The 19,973-nt window shown below is 40.6% G+C and overlaps 1 long non-coding RNA gene across 1 annotated transcript in view; it reads left to right on the forward strand.

The window, feature by feature from the left end:
- The first annotated feature begins 135 nt into the window (after positions 1-135).
- LOC136838445 (uncharacterized) overlaps positions 136-19,973 on the forward strand; it is a 35,268-nt gene continuing 15,430 nt past the window's right edge. Inside the window, exons 1-2 of the long non-coding RNA XR_010852995.1 lie at positions 136-355; positions 15,602-15,695. This is a non-coding gene — a long non-coding RNA (uncharacterized lncRNA). The remainder of the gene's footprint in view (positions 356-15,601; positions 15,696-19,973) is intronic.

Consider the following 19,973-nt stretch of genomic DNA (forward strand, 5'->3'; position numbering starts at 1 on the left):
CTAAATGACTAAAAGAGGCCCATTACATTGTCACCTATTTACAGTTGCATTATTCTAACTAATGGCATTTTAGGAAAAATACAGCTTCTGAGTTTAGGTTCTTATGTGTTGAATACGATACTTTTGGCATCTTTCGGTATCAAAACACTTGAGCCAAAGGGACAGCTGAGCTCAGCTGTCTTGCGACTCTTGCTTACCACGTTACCTGGATGATCAGTACGTAGTGACGTTTTGAGAAACTTAATATAAATTTAATAATTCCAACCTGAAACTCAGTGAATATTAGTGTGGTGGTTAGCTGTTACTGTGTATCACATGTCTTTGGTGTGGAATAAATGTTTACTAATATTTACAGGTGAGTAAATTGACGAATGTGATATCCTTAAGGTGAAGTTACTTTAATTGCTCAGGTTGTAGGGTAAATCTAGTAGGCATGATGGTATTCAACCCTTTTAACTTCCGTCGTAATCTAAATAGAAAAATATGACATGGCCAAGCTTTGGCATAGGCTAACTTTGATGTAATGAGGAAAGTGTTATAACTGTCCTAGACATAGGCCTTTAGGTTTAGTGTTGCCATGGTTCGTATCCAAGGTAGCCTGAAGGTTGGTTTACTACGAAGCTTCCTTGAAAGAAGGTAGCCTAACATGTGTATTATGGTGAACATAGCCTAAACACAAAATGGTAATTCTAAGCCGGCTGTCCGCAGTGAGCTAGACTATGGCAATGGACGTTCTCCTGTGTTATTTTACTTGCTTTACAAGAATTTAAAGTAATATTTTGTCGGCCGGCTGTAATTAAACTGATTGACCTTTGAAGACTACACTACCGACAGGGTAGATCTAATACGGCAAAATTGTAACCAGTGAACACCCCTAAAAATACCAACCTAACGTACCCTAGGGGTGTTTACTGGTTGCACTTTTGCCGTATTAGCTATGGAGGGGGGTGGGCTTGCTGGGGAATGCCGGCTTAGACGTACCCTGCGTTAGGTAATTCAAGTCATGTAGTCTTCAAAGGTCAATCACAGTTTAATTACAGCCGGCTGACAAAATATTACTTTAAATTCTTGTAATGCAAGTAAAATAACATAGAAAAACGCCAATTACCATAGTCTAGCTCACAGCCGACAGCCGGCGTAGATTTACCTTAAGATTGAGGAAAAATGTAAGTCTGAGCCTATATTGGCTCAGGGATGTTTAAACAGGCTAAACGTGTCTTTCGACTCAGTCTAATTGGAAGATTTGGTAATTCTTTATATTAGCTCCAAGCCTGTTTTTACCTTTTCAACTGGTTTTTTCCACACTTTTAGGGGTTTTGATACTGGCGATGCATCTGTTTGTTGTAGGCCAAATGGAATGTCCCTTCGCCGTGTTTAGTACTGGCCTGGGGGTGGGGTTGGGTACCCATACGTTAACAAGTTATTGCACTTGCTAGACGGGATGTGAACCGTTCGAAACAGACGTAGCCGTGCTGTCTTGTGAAGATCGCGTATGGAAACTCCTTGTTGGATGGACTTCTGGGGTTAATTACAGGTTAATTACACTCAAGCACCAAAAGTTAAAGGTAAATTCATAATTAGCAACCAAAAAACTGTAGAAAAAGTCACGTCATTGTGCCCTCGCCGCCGCGGAGCTACTATATAGTTCTACCGAAGATTTTATCAAACTGCATGAATGTTGAGTTCCAGTCACGAATATGATTGCAACTTTACAATATTTTTCAATTTTGCAGTCAATACAAAATTTGGCAAACACCAAGATGAATTTTTGATGACACGCCGTTATAAGACTTGTAGAATTGATCTGTTTTTCCAATGAAAATTGAACTGTGTTGCTGGCCTATTTCTCCAACAGCATTACTATTATTATTATTATTATTATTATTATTATTATTATTATTATTATTATTATTATTATTATTATTATTATTTTGTTGGGGCATGGTTTATGTCACTCTCCTGCCGTCTTGATGTTTCTACCAGCGTTGATATAATTATTCTTTTTGGTTTCTTCAAAATACAAAATATGTTGAGGTATTAAAAAAGGTCTGGTAGCATTATGCATTTGTAAGGGACCACATTGGCGGTCTGACGGACACGTGTGTGTGTCATCCATCGGACAAAACAAGACGACAAACATCCCGCTCTCTCTCTCCCTCCCATGCGTCAGTGGCCATTGCTCGAAGGAACGCAACTTTTACCATTCAATATTCCTGTCTATTTCTCTCTAACCGTTGTTGTCTCAATTCATGTACAATCACCACTACTTGCATTGCCATACAAGCATTTCGATCATGTACTCATAATGTTCCACTGAATCTTCTGTGCCAAACTGTATGTATGTTTCTGTTTGTGAAGATGCGAAACATCTTGCCATTTCACATATATTATGCTACTGCAGTGTATTCATTAATCTGTCTCGAATTTCATGCAAATGTCCATATGTGGAATTTCCTGGCCTTTCCATTGATATATGTTTCATCATTGTACGTTTATTATGTCTCTCACAATCACCATCTGTTTGTCTGTCGACAAGCACAGCTGCCCGAAATATAATCTCTGTTTTGCCTTGGCTGTGTGTAGAAGAAACTACTTTGCGGCTCGCACCAGCCAATAACAACTTAGAAGATTCTGTACATTCATTCAGTAAGGAACCAGTAATAAACTAGACAATGCCCAGCCAGTATGACACTCAAATCCTCTCCTTACACATTAAACAAAAATCCCATTGTAACCTCGATTGGCTAATGTCCTTAAATAATTTCCTTGTTGCATTCTTAACGTTCTTCATTTATCCTTTCACAAAAAAAAAGATAAAAAGAAATGTGTAATTGCAATGCGTTTGTTTATAATTTGTTCATATTTACATACATAATCTACCGTAGTTTTGTGGCTCAGTTTTCCCTTTTTAAATAAATAGGATGTTCTGTGGAGTTGGGTCATTTCAGCCTAAGTTATTTAGGCCATAAGCACGTTTACGTGCGAAATGGGCGCCGTGTTTAGTAACAGCCCCTTGGGGGTGTACGTAAAATAGAAAATAATGACGGCAAATACCATAAACATAATGTATTATGTTGTTTTCGATGCTATGATCTAAATGACTTACGGCCGAAGTGACGACCAGAACCGGTTCTATATTGGGAAGATTTTAGGCAAGTTTATGGTCATTTTGGATCTCCATATGAATATCCACACAATATAGTGATAATAATAACCTAATTAGACTGAAGTGGCTGAGGTAACATATGAATTCATGAATTAATGCTCATACGAATAATCCAGCTTTTCTTGGTTATGCACTTTAGTGTATATGGTATTCAGAATGCACATCAACTGTGTGAATGTTCACGTCACATCGTTAGAGCAGTAAAAACGATAACATGGTCTACAAGTAATAAACTCCAGTTTTGAAATTATCGTCATCTAGCCAGGTACCAGCACATTGCTAGAGAAGTAGAAAGATCGTTGACAGGTATGGAACTCTGATTATGAAATTGTTGTCGTCCATCCCTAGGCCAGCTTCTCTCACCACTAAGCTTTGAGACGGTACCTTTTTATTCGTAAGGTCAGCACTTGCCGTGTCTGTCTTTTCTTGAATTATCATTGTTTTGGACGTTGTATTTACAATAATGTATGTTGTTTATGAAGGAAAGATAAACTTTTAGCGTTCACGCCATTATTTTATGAGACCTGATGTAAAAGTTTTGGAAATAAAGACGAATGTTACAGTATATATACTAGCGCAATTCATATGCTATATATGAATTGGAATTTATCTATCTAGACTACGGAGAGGTGGTTATTCAGCGTAGAACTGAAATAGATGGAATTAACTGGTAACAGTTGCTGCTGTTGTTATAAGATTCATGTTTATCATACCAGAGAAGGAAACTCAGTATACTGGTCACTCTTATTTAGGGTGCATCCTTCTAATTAACTAAGTCATTTTCCAATTCATATATATAGATTTGGTCAAGAACTGTTAGTTCAGTACCGGTGGTAATGATTTCATTGAAAGCCTTGATTCCCTTAAGGAAGTAGTGCTGTTAGTGCAGTGGGTTCTTTGAAGCACCCCTTCGGCCCCGAGCTGCAACTTGGTGGTTTTCGTGCGGGTAGGACATGTGTGAAGTGCTCTGTGTAAAAGTGCCCAACTTGCGCGTTGTTAAAAGTGAATAAGAAGAAGAGGAAGGAAAAAGAGAAAATAATTAATGTAGAAATTAAATTGGGTAAAGGAAAAGTCAAACTATCATGTGAACATTATCTCATAATTATCGAAGCAGCACGTAAAGATGGAATACTAAATAAAATACTAGAGAAGGATGAGTCAACCCACATCGAGAGAGAGTCAGCAACCTGCGGACATTGCTCTGAAGAAGTTGATGATTAAGGAACTTGCTGTGAAATGTGTGACACATGGTTCCACATTGAATGTTCAGGTATCGAGGTCAGATACACACCCATACTTCGTAGTGATAACATATTGTACATTTGTAATAATTGCAAGAGGTCAGAAAAAACTCATTGAAGATGAACTTGAAGAAATAAAAGAAAGCACATAGATATTAACAAAGTTGATTCAGGATTTGGCTCAGAAAACTAGTGACATAATGATCAACATAGATGAAATCCAAAACAAAATTGACAATGTTGATAAAGAGGTATAGACCATGACAAACATGTCAAAACTTATGCTGGATCACTAAAGACAAAAAAAGTACTTCTGATCAAATCTACAAATGAACAGAGCACAGCGGCAAATGAAAAGAGACAAATTATGAGTAAAATAACGGCACCAGTTGAACAGGTTAAAACAACAACAAGAGAAGGACACTTATTTGTAAGATTTCAGGCAGGAAAACTTGAAAGCAAAAAATGGAGATTCAGAAAAAGCTACATGTCAATAAATGAGAAGGGTAAAATTAAACCAAAATAAAAGTAGTCTACGTCCTGAAGGATGAAGATGACATTGTTATAACATTGTAAAGAAAAAAAAAAAAAATCCATGGATAGATAACCTCATTTCTGAAAATGATGACCAAAAATTGTAAACGAAATTATAGCTAAAAATGACAAATATAAACACTGTCATCAAATGCACACCACAAATACGAAAGGCTATATAGGATAGAGGTATCAAATTGTGTACACTGTATAGCCGTTGCAAAGTATACGAATGTTACGTGCCCTATCAATGCTATAAATATCAGGAATTTGGTCATAGCGCAACAAATTGTAGAAATGACCAAGCTTTTCCACATGGTGAAAATCACAAATCAAATGAATGTGCTAGCAGCATCTTCAAGTGTAAAAATTGTGTAAAAAAAGGCCATAGCAATACTAAACATAAAATCTACGATGGTGTAAGGGCAACAAATCGCGCCTCTCCTTCCTTGTGTTTCTCATTCCAGATGTACAGTAATCACGTCATGTATTTTACCTGTCTTTATTTCAGATTCTTTATGTGCCTCATCTTATGTATCATTGTACGGCCTTTCCTCTGATATGTATATTTACCTTTTATATGCTATGTTACGAATATTGTACGTATTTTTATGCTTGCCAGAAAACACAAATTCTGTATGGATGGGCAAGGTGTCAAAGAAACTGAGCAGGTAAAGTTACTGCTACTTATGTACAGATCCAGGCGGTTATATAACCAGCCATTGACGCGGGCCCGCGAGACAATGAATTGACTGTGACCTGAGGTCAAAGCAATAAACAATAATATGCAGTAACGAGTACAAATTACAATACAAAACATACAGAACTTCAATATAGTTTACAGTCTTGATGCCTGTGAATGAAGAAACATATGATACACAATGTATGACATTTGTATAAATACGTCAAAGTAAAAATGGTTAAAAATGTGACCTGGCGTTTTAGGCGTGACTAACTGAGTCTGAAGAAAATGAAGTCACCAAAGAAAACATGCTCAGCGGAGACTTAATTAATGGCGCCGCCGAAACACTACGCTGGCGCCGATATGGTGACTTTACAGATGCACCGGGGGCCCTTGGGTCGCCCGCTGCCTTTCCGTCCGCTTTTTGTCTTGTAAACACCTGTCGGGAATAAAGAAGAATCAGTCTTTCACTCCTGACATTTCTTGAACCTCACACTGGTGACCCTGGGTCAGGGACAGGTAGCTCGGTTTTGGCCCAGCCATTAACGGACTAACTACGGCAGCACCCTACCATCAGAAAGCCTTTAGTGGACTAACTACGGTGTAAAGTTTAGGCCTCTGATAGCATCCTCCATGGCGGAAACCGTGCCATTAACGTACTAAATACAGTATACCCAAAAGGGCATGTTTTGGTACTTCGTTCGACCTCTCGAAAAAATCAGCATCATTAACGGACTCAATACGGGGCATTTTCCTGCTTTTTGGTGCATGAGAAGTAAAGATGTCAGAAGTAGAACCTGAATGCGAACCCGCGAGCATCATCTACACGCCTCTCTCACCAACTCAGCCAGACACAGTCAAACTTCCCCTGTATTCCCGGCAAAACACGCCATCCTGGTTCCGGCACGCAGATGCGCATTTTCGCATGGTGCGCATCTCAGACGATGCTACAAAATCAGACAGTCATGACAGCGCTTCCAGAAGAAGTATTCAACAGAATCTCCCCCTGGCTGGATGCGCAACCAGACAAAAATCACATGCAGCGGACTTGAAGAACAAACTGCTGAATTTACTCATGCCTGTGTCGAGAGAGCATAGCTGCATTCGACCTATTATCCCAGCCCCTGGGAGATGCATCACCCAGGGGAAACCTGGGACCAGCTGCGGGGTTGATAACACTCCCCATAGTTGCGACAGGAACGTGGGAGAAAGGACAACAGACCTAACAAAAGCAGTTTTCCCTTCGGCGCCCCCGTGGGAAGTTCAAGCCAGATAAGGCATGCAGAGAACCTGGATATGGATGCCTTAGTCGACAACGCCCAGAAACTATATGAGGCCACCAAGGCCTCGACACATGCCACCGCCCTGTGAGCCTGCGACCTGTTGGAGGAAGACGGCAACGACAAAGGAGACATCAACGCCGTTTATAAAAAGAGACCACCACTCAGAGAGCACAAGACATGGCCAAACCAGCGTGGTGTTTCTTACCATAGAAAGTTCTGGACCAACGCCAGAACCAGAGAGCCTCCATGTTCTTTTCACAAAATGACAAAGGCGGCCCATGGGTAACAGCTGTAGCGTGAAATAACTCCCGCCCAGCAGGGTTTTTTCATCACAGACGAGATTTCCAAACACAGCCTGCTGGTTGATACGGGGGCAATGCAGTTGGTTTTCCCACCATCCAGGGAACTTAGGAAAAAATACCTGACTCAGTACCTGCCCTCATAGCAGCAAAATGGAGCTTCCATCCGCACTTTATGGCTGTGACCGGGCTCGGCTCCAGTTCTGGGGTGCAGATACCTGGCCTTTCGGCCATAGTGGCACCCGCGGACTCCAGTCGACGTCGCCAGACAACGCCTCCTCACACGGATGTGCCATTTCCATCAGCTCTGCACCGACCCTGGATGCTGGATGCCTCCATCTGCTCCACAGCCCCATCAGCACACGTCCCTCCACAGGAGTTCGGACGATGTTCAAATTCAGAACTGTACCCAGTCACCTGGGGCTTCAGCAACCGGCATCCTCCACCACATCCCCACGATGGCCCACCAACCCATGCAAGTTCTGACGTCTGTACCCCAAGTTACAAGAGGCCAAACAGGCCTTCGCGAGAAATGAACGCGTGGGCGTCTGTAAAAGCATCAAGCCCGTGGGTGTCCCCCCTCCACATGGTAAAGAAGTCCCCCCTCCACATGGTAAACAAATCCGATTGTTCATGGAGGCCCTGCGGGGACTATCGGCACCTGAATTTGGTAACAACATGAGACCACTACCCCCTCCTTAACATGCAAGACCTGACGGGCGCCCTCCACGGAGCCAAAATTTTCTCCAAGATGTACCTACTGAAGTCGTACTTCCAAGTCCCTTTACATCCCAACAACATCCCAAAGACCACCATCATCACGCCCTTCAGGAGCTACACATTTTCCTATTCCACTTTCAGTCTCAGGAACACAGGCGCCACTTTCTAGCGCCTGATGGATACCATCTTGGGAGATCTGCCCTTCTGCCTCTGCTACGTCAACGACATCCTTATTTTTTCCAGGTCCCCATAGGAACACCTTCATCACGTCCATGCCGTTGTGAAACGCCTGCAGGACAGTGGATCAGTTGTCAGGTTCGGCAAGTGCATTTTCGGGAAAGAAAAAGTAGACTTCCTTGGCCACAAGATTTCCCCAGCAGGAATGTGCCCCATGGCCTCAGTAAGCTGTAGAAAATTTCCCGAACCAATAAACCATCAAAGCCCTAAAGGAGTTTTTTCGGGATGATAAACTACTACCGACCTTCATCCCAGATGTCGCCCACATCGTGTACCCCTGACATCAATCCTGAAGGAAACCAAAACACTAACGGGGAAGCTCCTCAGCAGTAGGCATTCATTCAGATGAAAAGGGCCTCTCCAGTGCCACCTAACTCAACACAACCCCACCGCTGCCCTCAGGTTGACAACGGACACCAGCAACATCGCCTGTAGTGCAGTACTTGAGCAGGTGGTGAACGCCACGCCCCAGCCCTTGGCCTTCTTCAGCCGCAAGTTTTCACCAGCTGAGACCCGCTACAGCGCCTTCAACAGAGAACTGCTGGCTATCTACCAGGCTGTGAGGCACTTCAAGTACCTGCTGGAGGGAATCGAATTCACAAGCCTAACAGACCACAAACCCTTGGTTCACGCATTTGCAAAACGGGGACACGTGGTTTGCAAGGCAACAGCAGCACCTGACTGCCATCTCCGAGTTCGGTTGCACCATCAACTACGTCCCTGGCAAGAAAAACCCAGTGGCCGACGCTCTGTCAAGAATAAAGATCAGTTCCCTTCACCTCGGCATCGACTACGAAGACCTCGCGAGAGAACAAACAGCGGACCTAGAGACGATGGACTACAGGATAGCTGTGATGGCTCTCAAATGGGAAGACATACCCTTAGCAAACTCGGACACGACTCTCCTCTGTGACACCAGCACAGACCGTCCATGCCCCCTGGTGCCTGCATTGAGGAGAAAACAAGTGTTTGACATAGTCCACGGTCTCTCCCATCCATCAGGGCGCACAACGACATGCCTCATGACTGACAAGTTCATCTGGCACGGCATCAACAAGGACGTCTGCCAGTGGGCAAGGAGCTGCATCGCGTGCCAGAGGAGCAAAACATCCCGGCACACAGAGTCCGGGATTGGCGATTTTCCCCAGCCTCGTCGGCGTTTCGGCCACATCCACATCGACGTCGTCCGGGGGAGCCAGATACCTCCTGACAGTCATAGACTGCTCCACTCGCTGGCCCAAAGCAACCCCCATGGATGAAGCATCAACATCATGCGAGAGGCCCTCCTCTCCAGTTGGATAAGCTGCTTCGGAGTGCCAGATAGCATCACTACTGACAGGGGACCTGCCTTCCTGTCAGAGCTCTGGGTCTCCTTGGCACGCTTGATGGGTACGACTACACAGCACAATGGCATACAACCCTGCAGTGAACGGCATGGTCGAGAGGCGCACCTCTCTTAAAGCAGCTCTCATGGCGCGCTGCACCCCATTTAGGTGGAAGGAACAGCTGCCCTGGGTCCTGCTGGGTCTCCACACCGCACCGAAAGCAATTGGCGGCTTTCCTGCTGGAGAAAGTTCACGGTGGGAAACACTGGCGTACCTGGAGAATTCTTTCCGTCCAGCTGATGGCACCGACACCCTCCCCCGGGTTAGGGAACTCTCACAAAAGTTCGCGCCTTGCCATAAGACCTTCACTGACAGAACCATCACCTACAGCCCACCTGCCTTACACTCCAGCGCCTACATCTTCATCAGGGTGGACGTCTGCCGCCCACCCTTAACCAGGCCCTACAGGGTTCCCCACCGAGTCATCAGGAGGGCCAGCAAAGCATTCCTCCTCGACATCCACGGGCGGGAGGACTGGATCACCATTGACAGACTGAAACCCACATTCCTGTTGGATGGTGAAGTTTGCGAAGAAGTAGGCAGGTGCCGCAGCGTTCTCCCGCAATACCTGCCTGCAGACGCACCTGCTTCCCCACCAAGGCGGGGCCTGTGGCGGCCCAGGAAACACATCCAGCCAACCCCAGGTGTCAACTTCACCCCGCGCCCACAGTTCTCCAGAAGCAGGGCCCACTCAGACTGCCCCAGCGGCTCCATGATTAATATTGTTTCATCCAATAATTGCTCCTCTAATTATTGTCTTGCTTTGGGGGGGAGTGTTTGTAAGGGCGACAAATCGCGCCTCTCCTTCCTTGTGTTTCTTCTTTCAGATGTACATTAATCACATCATGTATTTTACCTGTCCTTATTTCAGATTCATGTACCTCATCTTGTGTATCATTGTACGGCCTTTCCGTCGCTATGTATATCTACCTTTTACATGCCATGTAACGAATATTGTACGTATTTTTATGCTTCCCAGAAAATACAAATTCTGTATGGACACAGTGGGTGGCCTCGGGCCGCCCACTACCTTTCTGTTCGCTTTTTGTCTTATAAACACCTGTCAAGAATAATAAAGAATCAGTTTTTCACTCCTGACATTTCTTGAACCTCACAGTGGCAGTAAGTTCACAGTATATAAAGAATGTGTCAAAAGTGAAAAATACTACGGACCATGGCTTTGACTAATAGTCATCTTTGTAATGTAATAAACATACAGTCCGTAGGAAATAAAACTAACACTATTAGAAATCTTATAAATGATCACAATGTAGATATATGCATGCTAACGGAGACTTGGCTAAGCAACAATGTAAGTGATTATTCTAAAATTAACGAAATGACGCCAGGGTCTCACAACTTTTACCTTGTACCGAGAGAAGAAAGCGGTGGTGGAGTGGGAATCTTTGTCAAAAAAGTGTACAAAGTATCTATAATGAACTAAAATGTGTTCAGTACATTTGAATACATCAACACCAAAATTACACACACAAACAAACACATATAAATCATAACAGTTTATAAACAACCAAGCACAAGTAAGAAATCGTTCCTAGATGAATTCAGTGACTGCCTCAACGTTTTAGCCGATAACAAAAATAAAATGGTTTGTGGTGACTTCAACGTACATCTGGATGATAACGATGACAAATATATCAAAGAATTTAAAGAGTTAAGACCTCGTAAATGTTGTGAAAAACCAACATCATTATTGAACCAAACCATTGACCTAGTGATACAAAACAAAAACAACGAGATTGTGAGTGACATACAAGTTGAGCCTGAATGCGTGATATCTCCAATACATAAACTAGTTACATTAAATATAAATATCTGGAAAGGTTATACACTGAAAAAACTATCACTTTGAGAAACAAAACCAACTTCAAACCTGATGAATTTATTGTTGAGACCATAAAGAAAATAAGAGAAACAAGCCAGGAGTGCAGGTGTAATTTTGTAAGGGTGGAATAGAGTGACATACTGGCTGGGTGTTGTCTGGTTTATTGGTGGTTTCTTACTGAATAAATTTACAAAATCTTTGAAGTTGTTATTGGCTGGTGAAGTAGTTTCTGCACACAGACAGGGCAAAACAGAGGTAATGTGTCGGACATCTCTGTTTGTCGGCAGACAGACAGATGGCGATTGTGAGAGACATAATAAATGTACAATGATAAAACATATATCAGTGGAAAGGCAGAAACACATGGATAGTTGCATGACATTCGAGACAGATTAATCAATACAATGCTGCAGCATAATATATGTGGAATGGCGAGACGTTTGGCTGTCTTCACAAAACAGAAACATATCACATACAGTTTGATACGAAGATTAGAACCATTGAGTACATGATTAGAATGCTTGCATGGCAATGCAAGTAGTGGTGATTGTACATAAATCGAGACAGCATTGGTTATGGAGAAACAGACGGAAATATTGTATGGTAGAAGTTGTGTTCATTGAGAGAGAGAAAACGGGATGCTCTTGTTTTTGTCTTGTTCCCTCCGATGGATGACGCGCACACACATGTGCTCGAAAGAGACCGCGATCGGCGCGATGCGGTCTCTTACAATTTGAGGAATACCTTGACAGGCGACCAAGTATGTGTAAGCTGTGTTACATTCTATATAGCAAAAGTATATTGGCGGCAAGCTACAACGATAAATGTCCAGAAGTAACAAGGCAAATAATAGTTGAAGAAAATGCCAAATGATTTAACAGTGAATTACGTGAAGCTAAGAAAAATGAAAGAAAAATGGAAGATCTATGGAAAAGATCGAAAGAAGCAAGTAGTAGTGAAAACTGGTCACTGTATAAAACAGCTAGAAATCATTACAACGACTTGATTATGAAAACCAAGCAAATATATTACAATAAAATGTTTAGCCTAGAGAAGATTCCCCTAAAAATCCATGACAATTTAGCTGGAATATGGGGACTCGAGAAAGTAGTTATACCTAATGTAACTAGTGACTACAAAAACCTGGCCGATAACTTTGTGAACTACGTTGAAGAAAAAATTGAAATAATCTGTCATACTTTAGATAAGATCCCTCCTGATCTCCTGGTGATCGCAATGAGAAATAACAAAGTCAGTAAGTTTAAAGAACTGAACTTGAATGACTTTGACAAAACGATGAGAAAAGTAAATAACACCTATTGTGAAAATGGCCCGTTTCCCATAAGTGATATGAAAGAGGCAAAAAACCTTGATTAGTTGTGGGAGCTATATTTTGATATTGTCAACAAGAGTCTAGCACATGAATCTTTTCCAAATAGTGAAAAGCTTGCTTATATAAAGCCGGCCTATAAAGGCAAACTTATAGAAACGGAAGTTCGCAAACAAACATGGAAACACTTGAAACAACAACATTATACCTGATGATTAGTCAGCATACAGAAAAAAAACCACTCAACAGAGACTACATTGTGTGCAGTTATAAATGATATGGTAGAAATTATAGCAAATGGAAAATGTGGCATCCTGGTTATGCTTGACCGAAGTGCAGCATTTGACACAGTTGACCACAACCTACTGCTTCACGTAAACAAATGATTCAAAAGCCACTTAGAAAATAGGAAGGTTACAGTGGTTAAATCAAATGTGAAATCAGAAAGGAAAGGCCTAAAAAAAGGAGTGCCCCAAGGCAGCGTTCTGGGTCCACTGCTGTTTGGCGTTTACACAACTGAATTATCTAGAATTCTAAATAACCACAAGGTTAAGTATAAACTGTATGCTGATGATACTCAGTTCTGTTTTCCTGTCGAAACGGTAGAAGACACCATTAGTAAAATTGGTGCATAATGAAAGATATAAAATTATGTCATGAAAAATTGAAACTTAATGAAGAAAACCGAGTGTATGCTGATCTGACAGTGCATTACGAAAATATGAACACTTCAAAAGAATAACTACACCTGTCAAAGAAGAATAAATTTATTGATAGAAATCAGTCATAATGTGGGGATTCCAGTTAGAGTATTTATTGTTAATAATTGCCGGTGAAGAACCATACATTGCATAGTGGTCTGGTTACAAAACCTTAACTTTTTTTTTTTTTTTTTTTTTTTCAAAAATGAATATTTAGAAACATTGGAGTTTTTATTGAAAATACGATGAAGAAACGAAGATATTTCAAATTGTTGATGAAAACATATATTGCACAAAAAACTATAAATAGAAACATTGCATCTATTAGAAAATAAATGAAGATACTTGACAACAGCAGCAACCAAATACTCGGTCTGACTACTTAATATACCTATTAAGAAAATTGCAAAGAGTACAAAATAGAGCCGCCAGGTTAATAAAAGGACCACGTTCCCATGATAGAATAACCTGAACTAATTGAACTACATTGGCTTCCAATAAAAGCTAGAATAGAATATAAAATACTACTTACAGTCTTTAAAGCACTAAAATATGATGAACCAACATATCCGAGAAACTGCTTAAGCTTCTTTAAACCCGAAATGCATATTGTAATCAGACATGCAAGTGAACCATATAGGCTATTTGAACCTAGAACAAATTGTAAGTCATGCGAGAGAGCATTTGTACACTGCGCACCAAGACTATACAACAAAATACCGCCTGAAGTGAAGAGCATACAAGAAGAATGCAAATTTAAAAAGGAACTAAAGACTCTTATTCTGTATGAGCTACGATCCTGACGGGAAAACACTGAAAGACAGTTATAAAATATTAGAAGCACCTTATTTCGAAAACGTACTTGGGCCCGCCAGAGAGGGAATTATCACTGTGGATGGCTCTACATAAAACCAAACAATAAAACAAAGTGAAAGTGAAACCTCCGTTCCTGTTCTCTTTCTTCCATCTCACTTTCCGTCCTCTCTTAATAAGTGTTTCCTAGTGCTACTGAGAGGTTTTCTTCCTGTTACGTCATTAAAGACTTTTTACCCTCAATTTCCCTTTTAGCACTGAATGACCCTAGGTCCCAGTGCTTGGTCTTTAGCCAAATTTTATATTCCTAAAGCCATAATGACTCAAGGAAAGGACTCGAAACATGAGGCAGAACGAGCGTTACCCATTACATGCATGAGTGTGCATATATACTGTCATAATGATGAGAGCCTGAAAGTGCGCACTTTCTCTGGCTATCATTTGCGGAGCAAATGACTTAAACCTGCATGGAATAAACATCATCTGAATGAAAGTGTATTCGAGGAGCCCACCGATTATTGAGATCACGCTTGGGCTGAAACCGTTTTCTTCGAAGAATCATCTTATTGTTTTGAAGAGCCAACCTTTTGTAGCAGAAATCTGCCTTTAATCATAAGAACGCCTTCCTTTGTCCCCTCGTTGCTTTCGCAGTAAGGGTGGCTAGTCCGTTAATACTAAAATGACAACCTTAATTATCATTGTCATCCTCTCATTTTTTCCATTTCATCACTCAAGACAATAAATTCTGCATTATGGCAGTGGAACATTTTGACCATGGTATGTTAGCCTACATTGTGAGTGTTATAATAAAAATTGGCATATGCAGTTAGTACACGTGCACAATAACTCTTTATTAGAATATGTGTTGTAGGGTAAGTTCATTGCTGCACATGATGCTTTCTGTATTGTGGAAGTACACTACTACCAGTGGGCAATAACGATCAGTAGTAATCAAGTAGTGTTGGCTGTAGCTGCCTTTGCCTGCAGTGCACAACTACACGCATTTCTGTAAATTTGTGTCAAACCATAAGCTATCATTTTTTTTGACATATCAAACGTAGGGCAAAGCAAACTTCCTTGACATCGCCAGTACAAGAGGGTGTAGGCTACCGGTCTATTGATGACTGCCCTAGTTTCAACGCACCTGCGTATTAGAAACTGGCGGTGGCCTTGATTTTTCTTGTACATTAATTAATTTTGTTTCATTTTTATTTAAAATTTTACTCAATATTAGTATCAGTAAAAATGTAGACCTTAACACTTAATTTATCCAGTGATGGCCGTTTATGTAAAATCTATGGTTTATTTTCTTCTGTACCTGAGGTGTGTATAGTGCATTTGGTTTTCAAGTCTATTTTCCTTTTCAGACGACCGACTCACGATCTCAAGATACATGCTAGTGTTGAGAAGATTAACTGGAATAACTGGAGAACATCTCTACGTGTTTCTTGACTGCAAATTGTAAGTAGAAGGTGGCGTTTAAAAGAACTATAGTGACTGCCAAAATGTCAGCTTTATTACGTATCTTCATATTTCCCTTTACAACTAGACTGTAAGGGACAATTTATTTCACATATACTTGAGATACTTTCTGAAAGGAAACTTCTGCCATAATTATTTTCTTCTACCCACTTTTCCATTCACTGGAATGAAAGCTTTGGAAGGGAAATTGGTGGAGCGACCGTTCGTGTCAATTTAAATTGAAAATAAGCGTCCAGTCTTCACTCGTATATTTATAGTATTGATTTCAGTCATTCAGTAACTACATATACTATCGGTACACGAGAACTGCAGTTTTTAAGTAAATCTGTCCTTACTTTAATTATGTACTAGAGATCATAAACAGCTTACTTTCTTTGAAATATTCTGTTTTTAATATAGTGGGAATAACGCTGTTATAACTCCGAACCAGCTATGCAAAGAAATTCTAATGTGTGTGTGTGTGTGTGTGTGAGAGAGAGAGAGAGAGAGAGAGAGAGAGAGAGAGAGAGAGAGAGAGAGAGAGAGAATGTCATGCAGGTTGCTTGGAATATAGTTTTTAAAGGGAAAACCATGATGCGAAGTGATCATTTTAGCTAGGCCTCAGACAAATAGCAATTGAACTTATGGTCAAGACGGACACCAGTCTTCTACTGTATATTATTACATCGTCTCTTTGAACATGCACTATAGGGCATGCCAAATAAAGTGTATGGGTCAGGATTGATATTTATTTCCCACAAGTATGCGAAGCGTTAAAAAATCCTTTGATGGTACACCTTATTCAGTTTATATGTTTTAATTTACCTACATGGCCTTCGTAACCCTTCAAACTATGTAATGAATAATTTTCATCATTATTCAAGTGTCAAAGTGCTAAATTATCTTTTCCGGCATCAGTCAAAATTACTTTAGTTTACCTTACTTCGTAAGATCTGACGTGAAAGAGACATTCAAGAGAAAACGTTATTTTTATGGGTAACTTACGTAACGATAGTTAAAGGTCCCTGCTACATCCGCTCCATTCAATTTATATAGTTGTTCAGTCTTTCTTATGATTGCTTTTGGTAATTTTTCGAAAGCTCCAGCCAGCCATTTCGAAGGTTCCAGTTAGCCATTTTTGCATGAAAACCATTTTGGGTTTTTCATTCAAAAATGGCTAGAAATGACAGGGCACTAAAAAAGAACCTGAAAATACCAACGTGACGTAAACCTTAGGTGTTTACTGGTTACAATTTTGCCGTGTTAGCTATGGTTTGGGGGCCGGTACTGTGTTACCTTTATAAGTCGTAATTTGATTAATTATTTTTCTGTTATTAAGCATTTGCGAAGGTCATGTATTGAGAAGAAAGCTGTTTTGATGAGTTTTTATCCAAGAAAAATATGTTGTAATGTGGGAGGTGGCTGAGTCTTCCTGAAATAACTCAACCATTTTTGGGGTTTTTCATTCAAAATGGCTAGGAAATGACAGGGCACAACAGAACCTGAAAATACCAACGTGACGTAACCTAGGGGTGTTTACTGGTTACAATTTTGCCGTGTTAGCTATGGAGGGCGGGGGGCGGTACTGTGTTACCTTATAAGTCGTAATTTGATTAATTATTTTTCTCTGTTATTAAGCATTTGCGAAGGTCATGTATTGAGAAGAAAGTTTTCGTTTTGATGAGTTTTATCCAAGAAAAATATAAGTTGTAATGTGGGAGGTGGCTGGAGTCTTCCGAAAAATAACCGCTTTTTCTTTGCCACTGCATTCCGTCAGTAACTCTCCCATGTTTGTCATTCTGTTTTTAATTGAGACGTAAATGTTTACTTCTCCATTCAAGATAGAATGACAAATATAGGAGTCATTGACAGAAAGCAGTGACAGAAAAAGCAATCATTAGAAAGATGAAAAAGAACTGTATAAAATGAATGCAGAAGTTGTAGTAATTGTTTTGACTCCATTTGCTTTAAAGAAGGCCTTCTACTTATATAATTATACAGTAATATAAGGTAACTAACATATGCATACTTAAGTAGTGCCTGATGAGGAAAATTTTCGATTATATTTTATTTGTTGAAAATTAAAATATAACCCGCTTTAGCAAGTGGGAAATTATAAGATTCATCATCCTGATGTAATTATGATAATCCCTCATTGAAATTAATGGCAATATCCTTGTAATCAGCGTACTGGAAAAGTGAATTGGTTTTCATTTTATCAAGACGTGAAATTGTAAGACCCATCGCACCGATGGCGGTCTCTTTCGAGCACACGCGTGTGTGCGTGCGTGCGTCATATCTTCGGAGGGACCTAGACAAAGAGGGAACTAGAACATTCCGTTTTCTCTCACGGAACGCAACTTCTACCATACAATATTTCCGTCTGTTTCTCCCTAACCATTGTTGTCTTGATATATGTACAATCACCAGTACTTCCATTGCCATGCAAGCATTCTAATCATGTACTCATAATGTTCCACCGAATCTTCTGTATCAAACTGTTTGTATGTTTTTGTTTGTGAAGACGCCAAACTTCTCGCCATTTCACATATATTATGCTACTGCATTGTATTCATTAATCTGTCTCGAATCTCATGCAATTGGCCATATGTAGAATTGATATATGTTTTATCACTGTACGTTTAGTATGTCTCTCACAATCACCATCTGTTTGTCTGACGACAAACACAGATGTCCGAAACATTACCTCTGTTTTGCTCTGTCTGTGTGTAGATGCTACTTTGCGGCTCGCACAGGCCAGTAACATCTTCGAAGATTCTGTACATTCACGTTACGGGCTGCTCTAGGAGCAAGAGCCCGTGCTGGCACAAGGCCAGCTAAATCTAAAACATATACATTCATTTTACGGGCTGCTCTGGGATCAAGAGCCCGTGCCAGCGTGCTGCTGGCTGAATCTAAATCCTTGTACATTCATTCAGTAAGGAACCACCAATAAACTAGTCAACACCCAGCCAGTATGTCACTCAATCCCGTCCTTACAAAATTAGCCACTGGAAGTTGAGGTCTATAATCAAGTGTGCGTCTGGAAGTGCGCATGTATAAGGGCATAGTTACGTAACCGCAAATCAGACTGTTCCGGACACGTACGACGACATGAGAGGGGAAAGGAATGTAGCTCCTCTTGTTTTGCATATGAAATGCAGTACTTCTCCCTTGCATAAGGGAACTAGTCATATAGACGAGTTATAGGCAGGAACGAACTACAGTTAAGAACCAGTTTTGGAAGGGAACAATTATGGAAAGAACCCAACTAGGAGTAAGATGCTTGATGTAACAATGAATTTAGCTACTGTAAAACACTAGAAAATATAAAGAAACCGCGGGGATCAGACTTTCCATTCCACAGCCTCAAGTACCAGTTCCAGCTAAAGATAGACCTAAAATTATTATTTTGTATACTTTTATTAGCTTAGGCCAAGGCTAGAATTGGTATGTATAGTCTTATTTAATTGTCATAAATGAATGGTACCCTCCGAGTGTAAAACTGAACAGTTGACATTTTAATTACGCTGGATTAAACTCAAACCCTAGCTAGCGTTTTGTTTTCATTTGGGTATGTTATCGAAAGAAAGTCAGTTAAAAAATGAGGCGAGAACTGAGATGAAGCTGGACGATTTCTTCTGGGTATAATTTGCTCCTATGGTGTCGGTTTACAGTCCAGTTAGCCGTCCAGTTTTAAAACGGTGGATCACATCCTAAGTCGTCATGTTAACCCACTTTCTTAACTAAAACAACTATGACCAATAATAAACAGTAGTTTATTATTGGTGTTTACTGTATGAACTGGGTTGCATTTTTTAACATACAATTTCTTATCAACGTTGCAATTAATATAGTAGGTTTTATAGAGCTCTTTGGCGTGTAAAGTTTAAAAACTTGAAAAAGAGTATATAGTTATATATTTCATTAAATGGAGATTTCAGTTTCTGTTAATTATGATACTGTAATTTGAACAGTGTAGATAATAACAGGCAGAGAAATTTCACATTGTGTGTCCTCCATGGGGGGTAGTGCCGTCAGTGCACCTCATGTGGTGTACTGTAGGCATTACTTAATGTTATTTGCAGCATGCCTTCGGCCCCTAGCTGCACCCCTTTCGTTCCTTTTACTGTACATCCTTTCGTAATCTTTTTCTTCCATCTTACTTTCCACCCTCTCCTAACAGTTGATTCATAGTGCAACTGCAAGGTTTTCCTCCTGTTACACCTTTCAACCTTTCACTGAATGACCTCATAGTTCCCATGCTTGGCCTTTGGC

This window comes from Macrobrachium rosenbergii, chromosome 1, assembly GCF_040412425.1.
Source record: "Macrobrachium rosenbergii isolate ZJJX-2024 chromosome 1, ASM4041242v1, whole genome shotgun sequence".
Classification (NCBI taxonomy): Eukaryota; Metazoa; Arthropoda; class Malacostraca; order Decapoda; family Palaemonidae; genus Macrobrachium; species Macrobrachium rosenbergii.